The sequence below is a fragment of the Babylonia areolata genome, chromosome 19 (assembly GCF_041734735.1).
Source record: "Babylonia areolata isolate BAREFJ2019XMU chromosome 19, ASM4173473v1, whole genome shotgun sequence".
NCBI classification, from domain to species: Eukaryota; Metazoa; Mollusca; class Gastropoda; order Neogastropoda; family Buccinidae; genus Babylonia; species Babylonia areolata.
Genome location: NC_134894.1, coordinates 10,742,632 through 10,751,907, shown reverse-complemented (window position 1 = coordinate 10,751,907; position 9,276 = coordinate 10,742,632). Strand labels below are relative to the sequence as shown.

At 46.0% G+C, this 9,276-nt stretch overlaps 1 pseudogene; it reads left to right on the top strand.

Annotated features, from left to right (window-relative positions):
* The first annotated feature begins 998 nt into the window (after positions 1–998).
* LOC143294062 (histone H2B, gonadal pseudogene) lies at positions 999–1,370 on the top strand (annotated as a pseudogene).
* The last annotated feature ends 7,906 nt before the right edge of the window (positions 1,371–9,276 follow it).

The window sequence follows — 9,276 nt, the reverse complement described above, 5'->3', positions numbered from 1 at the left end:
TAGTACAACTCGTTCCATATGGATGCGAATATGAGCAGTATGTCGCGTTCTCTCAATATTATGAGCACTCAGTTGACGTTTTCCTTTTGTAAAGGCAGGAATTGTATAGCCCCAGCTTGCATGACAGCCACAAGAACTGATACATTAGGTAGGTTCGAACCCTCCACTCAAGACACACAAGTGACTGCAAAAAGGTCTTTTTCGGGACTACCTTCCCTAGGTCTTTCTCGTTGCTCAAGTTAGTAATGTACACGTCGTGTGGATGTGCTTTGTGTGTGGGTGTGCTCATGTGTGTGTGTGTGTGTGTGTGTGTGTGTGTGTGTGTGTGTGTGTGTGTGTGTGTGTGTGTGTGCACTGCACAACCGACCACCGCTGCAAAATAAATAAATGTAAACAAATAGCATATAAAGACAGGAAACGACATCATCTCTTTATGTAGACGAACACAACAACGTTCAACAATTACCCAGGTTCAGCTAAGCGTATTAATCCAGAGGGGGCATACGTGATGGTCAATCAAATGAATCATAAGGCATAAATATGTGAAAAATATTGTGAGGGCGTCTTTTCCTTTAAGGGCTGTCATCGCACCCACATATATGAAAAATACTAAAAGCTGACGGCACTAACTGACAAATTCACGACACTGACTGACTAGCAAAGAGCGTGTGTGTGTCTGTGTTTGTGTGAAAGTGTGTAGCAGACGTAAACGGCGGCCTCAATTCACAGGCCAAGGCCAAGGCCGACAATATACATACGAGTATTTCGTAGCCATTGTCACTCTCCCATTGGTTGCCAAACACGCATTGCCACCAATCAAAACCACGCCATAAGAGTTCTCGTGAAGCCTGCACACTGCACACAAAGTGCTGGCTTCACAGATTGACCAATCGCAAACGAGCCACAACGCGCAGATCCCTTTCGACCACAAGACTTGAATAAAGTCTGCGGCGAGCTCTAACGCGTTTCATACACAGTCACTTGTTGAACGTGTGACCATGGCTCCGAAAGTTGTGAGCTCTAAAGGTTCCAAGAGACCACGCGAGGGTGGGGCCGTCCGCTCAGGCGACAAGAGGCGCAGGAGAAAGAGGAAGGAAAGCTATGCCATCTACATCTACAAGGTGCTGAAGCAGGTGCACCCTGACACTGGTATCAGCAGCAAGGCCATGTCCGTTATGAACAGCTTCGTCAGCGACATCTTCGAGAGAATCGCCGCTGAAGCTTCCAGACTGGCCCACTACACCAAGCGTTCCACCATCACCAGCCGCGAAATCCAGACAGCTGTGCGTCTGCTGCTGCCGGGTGAGCTGGCCAAGCACGCTGTCAGCGAAGGTACCAAGGCCGTCACCAAGTACACCAGCAGCAAGTAGATTAATGTGCCCACCTACCTACCCTGTCAAAGGCCCTTTTAAGGGCCACCAATACTCCCAAGCGAGACTGGTCCACCTTGTTGCCTCAGTTGTCCGAATTAACTCAAGTCGCACTCTGAACACAGCAATTAACATGTTAATAGAGGAAATCATAATGGGGTGAAAATAAAAGAAACAAAACAGAGGATCAGTTACAATGAAAATCGGCCATGCATAACGAACGTACACGCACACAACAAACGCACAGGGATACATGTCAAGATACGTAAACAATTTGCAGTGCAAGAGGACGTGACAAAATAGACATAGTGTATGAATGTTTAGAAATACACTGTATACCGACATGCACACAACAAACGCGCACACATACATATGAAGATAGGCAAACACAAATTAAAATAAACACAATTTGTAATGCAAGACGACATCAAACAATAGACATACACCGTATGGCGTGTGCGCTTTCCTTCCCCCACAATCCCACACCCACACCACCAACAACAACCTTTTTATCCATGTATGTTTTTCCTTTCTTTTTAGTATCAATATTTCCCATGAAAAACACATACATGTCAAAGGTGGAGGCAGTGGCTGTGATTTAGGCAAGAGAAGGCTGCACGTGCCGGCAGACTACGTTTAGTTTATACCAACATACACACAGACACTCAATCCAGTCAGTAGTATCACTTAGTGCCGCCGGTCAATTTGTTAGTAAGTACACACACACACACACACACACACACACACACACACACACACACACACACACACAGAGAGAGAGAGAGAGAGAGAGGGAGGGAGAGAGAGAGAGAGAGAGAGAGAGAGAGAATTCAAATCGAGTAATCAGCAATAATTTGTGTGCGCCGTTTTTATTGGTCGGAAAAACACGTTAGCTTGACGACGGTTGGTTCAGCACTGAGACCGTTTGGTCCTGCTGCTTAATATCTAAACGGCCCAGCTCCGACACGCCAGGAAGGAAGGAAGGAAGGAAGCTCATGGGCCAGCTCCTACTCACACCGTTGTAGCGAACACTCAGGGAGCCTGCACACAGAGCACTGGCTTCACCGATCGCTAATTGCATGCACCATATAATGCACAGCCCCTTTCAACCAGAAGCCCGCCAACTCAGTATGTGGCGGGCTCTTTCGCTCTTCCCTGCCCCCATAACCACCCCACCCCACCCCACCCCACCGCCATCACCTTACACCAAACCTCCGCCAGCCCCCCCCCCCCCCCCTCTCTCTCTCTCTCTCTCTGTGTCATGTTGTGCGTATCAGACAGCGATTACAATTTATACCTACACACACACACACACACACACACACACACATTCTGAGTTCAACTGAGAATTGTCCGTCTGCGCTTTTTTCATTGGTCGAGAAACACGAAAGCTTGACGACGGTTTGTTCATAAACACCACCATTCGGCACAACTGCCTGATACAAACACGGTCTAGTTCCGATGAGTCAGTTCGATCATCGTCTGTGATGACTGGGTCTGAGTAATCAAGCACAATGTCAAACTGACAGGTGGTCAGACAGCAGATGATCATCACCTGAGTTCCATTCTGCATCCAGACTGAGATGTGCGGACACCATAGTGAGGTCGGTAGCGATACTCCGCTGCCCTCTTTGTACAGTATTGGTTATCGAGCCATCGTGACTGTGTTGGTCAGGTGGGGACCGTATATTCTGAGTCTGCCCGTCATCGCACATTCTGTATTTGACTTTTTTTTTTAATCCATGCCACATCTTCCTCTTTTGAAATCCCACATGTAGCTCATCGCGCACTCTGTAGTTGACTTGTTTTGTTTTGTTTTTTGTTTTTGGTTTTGGGTTTTTTGGTTTGTTTTTTTTTAATTCATGCTACATCGTCCTCTTTTGAGCTCCCACAAGAAGTTTCAATACCACAGAGCAGAATGGAACATGTTCACTCCCCAACTAAACACTGATTGTGAAACTTTTGACCAAACTGACCCTGACATAAACAGACAGGTATACCACGTAAATATCAGGATCATGATTCTCACAGCAGCTGAGACGGCGATCCCCAAAAAACTAAAAGCCCTCAGAGCTGAGGGAAAACAGCCACTCGGCAATATGGTGGAACAAGTGCGACAAAGCTACCGCTGTCAAATGAGATGCCCTGCGCAAGTTACAAGGGCACATGTCTGAGTAGAACACAGAATCCATAGACATAGCTACCAAACTGTGTGTTATTGTAAGGACAATGTTCAGAAAGAGCGAGAGGGGATACGTGAACTGAAATATAGTTCCAAACTATGGAGAATAGTGAACACACTACGAAAACGTGGACGACGGCCCAAGCGCCGCCTCCTTGTAAACAACCAACTCACTCGTGGCAGAAAGCAGAATGCAGAAGCTCTCGCTGACATCTCAAGAACGAATCGGTTTTCTTCTTCTTCTTCTGCGTTCACTCGTATGCACACGAGTGGGCTTTTACGTGTATGACCGTTTTTACCCCGCCATGTAGGCAGCCATACTCCGTTTTTGGGGGTGTGCATGCTGGGTATGTTCTTGTTTCCATAACCCACCGAACGCTGACATGGATTACAGGATCTTTAACGTGCGTATTTGATCTTCTGCTTGCATATACACACGAAGGGGGTTCAGGCACTAGCAGGTCTGCACATATGTTGACCTGGGAGATCGTAAAAATCTCCACCCTTCACCCACCAGGCGCCGTCACCGTGATTCGAACCCGGGACCCTCAGATTGAAAGTCCAACGCTTTAACCACTCGGCTATTGCGCCCGTCGAACGAGTCAGTCAAACCATCTCACTGAAGACATGATTGAGCTAAGACACAAAGCCGAGACAAACTTTGTCACGCCTTTGATGGATGATGACAACTCAGCCCCCTAGTTTCGTCACCACAGAAGAGCTTAAGAGTGGCAGTCAATAACTTGGGGACAATCAGCAAGTCGATTGGGTCGGACCCCCACATCTTACCAAATGAATGCCCGCTTCATACTACCCATGATAACAGTACTGCGCACGTTCTGCCAAACACGCTGGAAATCCGGATCCGTGCCCAACGATTGGAGGGAAACACTCGCGGTGGTCTGTATCTGTATCTGTAGAATACGTTGCTGTAGCCACTTATGACATAAACGCAACGGCGGGGGGGAGTGTGCAGCCTAGCATTACTGGTGTCCTGAGAGCCGTGCTTTGAAGCTCTCGACAGATGTTGCTGTCACCGTTGCCTCGTCCAGATGGTTCCAGTCACGAACAGTGCCAATAAAGAAGGAGTTTCTGAACTGCTCAGTCTGAGATCTGCCTACTACAAAGGATCTTGAATTGTTCCTGATGTGATTGGAGATGGCAATTGTTATCAGTTATCAGCCACTCTACATCTAAAAATTACACATAACAATGGCGGCTTGTGCATGCTCTCTCGTCCCCCACCTACATCACCATCATCGCTCACGCACACACACACACACACACACACACACACGCACACACACAAATATGCATTACACACACGTGCACGTGTGCGTGCGTGCGTGCATGCACACACACACACACACACACACACACACACAGAGTGTCGGTAACTGACAAATCTTCTTTGCACTGTTTTTAAACGTATACTGTACCTCATCAACCAGTATTTTCTTCAAGTCTGAAGCAGACTGTCAGTTACTCTTTCATTTAGCTACTTTCTGTCTAATTGTTCGAACATGGAGTCAATCGATCGTATTCATAAGTTACAAATCATTGAATAATTAACAGAACTAGTAATTGACATCCTGTTATATCATGTAGCGAGCAGTAGTACACGTATTTTGGATAAGATTTTCTGAGTAGACGGTATGTGGCTTGGCAGTGCAGACAACCATACCCTTTCTGTTGATCTGTACGATCCATCCCCGCTGACTTGTTTCCAAAATTTGGCGGACATTCCGATCTTGTTTTCTTAGGACTGTGTTATTTCAAAATATCTGCGAGTCCTCCATGTTTTGACATCTCTTGTCCCATTATTATCTCTCTTTTTTTTTTTAATGTTTCCGACTATGCAGCAGCATCAGTGAAGGCATGGTCTCAGCTATTTTCAAACATCGGTTCCGTTTTATTCGTGTCACCTCAAGATGGTGAACGGCACATGCTGTCGAGCAAAAGCGAAAGGTCATGAGGTCATCGCATCGTAGCCATACATTTGTTTATTCATTCATTTATTTATTCATAGTATATGTGTTTGTTCGTGTTGTTCCTTTGTTCTTTTAGCATATCATTTTCAAGTGTTTTGGATGAGGATTACGAGGGCACTTAGTGCACGCAGCCGCGCGCGCATTTGTGTGTGTGTATGTGTGTGTGTGTGTGTGTGTGTGTGTGTGTGTGTGCCTCTGTGTGTGTTTGTGTTGTTTTTTTCTCTGCTGATCCGTGTGTGTGTGTTTGTTTGTTTGATAAACACAATGTACGCAGGCTGAGCCTGACAGATAGCCGCGGGCCAGGAACACGAAGACACTGTTCAGAACCCGAGCGAGGTTTCAAAACAAGAGGGTGTGTGTGGGTTCCTGCCTGACGTGCCATTACCAGACCTTGTTTGGATTCCCTGGGCTGGGGGGATTTAGGTGGGGGGTGGCGGATAGCTGAGGAGGATGGGGAGGGGAAGGGTTGTGGGGGGGGGCGAGTGGGGAGAGAGGCATCGGGGTCGTGTGGTGGTGGCGAGGACCGACCGTTCCACCTGTCATCTGCTATTTGGTTGGTCATTGATGTACGTATAGTATAAAGCCTTTGAGTCGCCTGGCGATGTCTGTGGCACGCGCTCTGATTTGCTCCTGTTTGTCTTTTTCTATGTGTGGAAACTGCGAGTTGAAATGAGTTTCATATGTGTCTGTGTCTGTCTGTCTGTCTGTCTGTCTGTCTGTCTCTCTCTCTCTCTCTCTCTCTCTCTCTCTCTCTCTCTCACACACACACACACACACACACACACACACACACACACACACACACACACACACACACACACACACACACACACACACAGTATACAGCTTGTGCGTGAAGCAGTATCTGAAGCCTAAGAGTGCTATCTGAAGCTAAGCGCTTGGCTACAATAATAATAAGAAGAAGAATTGATAAACATGTGTCGGTGTTGTCTTTCTCTGAGATTCAGCTCGAAGCAGAAATGCTTTTTTTACAATAATTGAGCGATACGCCATCTGGATTCCACAGACAAAACTACCTAATATACAACACAGGATAAATCGGCAAGACTATGTACAAGCTCCTGTTGGTGGCTGTGTGACAGAACGAGATCGAAATCCTTGTCAAGAGAGAGAGAGAGCATTTTGTGTCTCCCTGTTAACAGCTCATGCTTCAGTGTGGGTGCAAAATATCGTTCATGGAAGATGGGTATGCTACGTCACATCTGTCTAACCAATCTGAATGTGTTTCATTTTTCTGATAATAATTGTTGTTCTTGGTTGTTGTTTTTGTTTTTTGTTGTTGTTGTTTTGTTTTTTTGTTTCATATTGAGTTCTCAAGTTATCCGCATAATACCAAATGTTGAATTTTTGTCAGTTTGAGTTTTGAGTTACCAAGAAAGGAAGACAAGACATGGTTTGTATGCATGCCTGTCTCTATCAACCTGACAGGGGATAATTTGTGTGATTCAGCGTTTATTTGTAGATTCCCTCCCAACAGTATACATCCCAGACCTTTGTTCCTTTCAACCCACACTTTCCCGTTCCCTTGCCCATACGCCAACGATTGATGAATAAAGGGCATTTTGGCCAAACAACCTGGGGCCATATTCAAGAGAACATCGTGCCTGAGGGTAAATGTGTACCTGCAGGTAATCTGCCTGAGGCAAGTCAAACTGCCAGAGGGTAAACAATATCCAGTATTCATGAACAGAAGAGTCGACCCGTGTCTACAAACCCGAAGGCAATCTACCTTTACTACCTGCCAAGGGTGACTGCCCACGAAGCAGAGGTAAAATATAGGGGATCCTTTTGCAGCATTTTTCTTACTTTTTTTAAGGGAAAACAGGCCTGCTTTACGGATAGCACGTGTTTTGCGAACTCTCTCGACAATGTTCCGAGCTGTGGTGCAATGAGAAGTGAAACTGAGAGCATGCCCAGACAGGAATTGTTGGGATTTTTTAAAATGATGATAGGTTAGCTGTCTGAGCGAACCCCCCCTGTGTCTTGAATACGGCTTATCCTTCAAGGTAAACTGTACCCACGGGTCCCAGCAATGTCAAAGATAACTTGCCTGAAGGCAAAATGAATTTTGTCTTGAATACGGCCCCTGGAGTGTTATTGCTGTGTGTGGTGAAAGAACCCTCCCTCCCGTCACAAATTCATGCTCATCAGGAAAACTTGCACTGTGGTTGTTCACAAGCAGAAAGTTCGATTTGCAATGTGTGCATTTTGTTCTTTGCAAACGTTTCACCAGGTTGTAGGAGAACAACTTTGTATGGAAAGGTCTGTATTGGTTTTGATCACCTGGGAGTACTGCATTGTATTGTATTGTATTGTGCTTCTATGTGAAAATCGAGCTGCTGTACCGGAGCAGAGCCCGTTGCCACAGTGCAGAGCTGCCTTTTTGTTTCTGTTAGTGTCTTTTATTACTAAAGTGAAATCTTCTTTTTAATATTGCCCGGGACAACCCTTTTCTTGCGATGGATCCTTTTACGTGCGCATAATGCATGCAGCACCTAGACCACCACTCACGGTCCTGTGGAGGCGGAACGGTGGTGAGGGGGAAGTAAAAATCCTGGTCCTCGTTTAGGGGTCGAACCCGTGGACACTAGCTTCCTGGGCTGGTGCACTAGGCCACTTGCCTGGTCTTTATGTGTAGCCTGGAAGAGAAGTGTTGTCTATTTGCCCTGTCTTTCTGTGTAACCTGGAAGAGAAGTGTTGTCTATTTGCCTAGGTTTCTGTGTAACCTGGAAGAGAAGTGTTGTCTATTTGCCCTGTCTTTCTGTGTAACCTGGAAGAGAAGTGTTGTCTATTTGCCTAGGTTTCTGTGTAACCTGGAAGAGTGGCCACTTGCCTTGTCTTTATGTGTGACCCGGAAGAGTGTCTACTTGCCTTGTCTTTATGTGTAACCTGGAAAAGTGTCCACTTGCCTTGTTTTCTGTGTAACCTGGAAAAGTGTCTACTTGCCCTGTTTTTCTGTGTAACCTGGAAGAGAAGTGTTGTCTACTTGCCTTGTCTTTATGTGTAACCTGGAAGAGAAGTGATGCCTACTTGCCCTGTCTTTCTGTGTAACCTGGAAGAGAAGTGATGCCTACTTGCCCTGTCTTTCTGTGTAACCTGGAAGAGAAGTGATGCCTACTTGCCCTGTCTTTATGTGTAACCTGGAAGAGAAGTGATGCCTACTTGCCCTGTCTTTCTGTGTAACCTGGAAGAGAAGTGTTGTCTATTTGCCTTGTGTTTCTGTGTAACCTGGAAGAGAAGTGTTGTCTATTTGCCTTGTGTTTCTGTGTAACCTGGAAGAGTGCCTACTTGCCTTGTTTTTTCTGTGTAACCTGGAAGAGAAGTGATGTCTACTTGTCCTGTCTTTCTGTTTAACCTGGAAGAGTGTCTACTTGCCTTGTCTTTCTGTGTAACCTGGAAGAGAAGTGTTGTCTACTTGCCTTGTCTTTCTGTGTAACCTGGAAGAGAAGTGTTGTCTACTTGCCTTGTCTTTCTGTGTAACCTGGAAGAGAAGTGTTGTCTACTTGCCTTGTTTTCTGTGTAACCTGGAAAAGTGTCTACTTGCCCTGTTTTTCTGTGTAACCTGGAAAAGTGTCTACTTGCCTTGTCTTTCTGTGTAACCTGGAAGAGAAGTGATGTCTATTTGCCTTGTTTTCTGTGTAACCTGGAAGAGTGTCTACTTGTCTTGTCTTTCTGTGTAACCTGGAAGAGAAGTTTTGTCTACTTGCCTTGT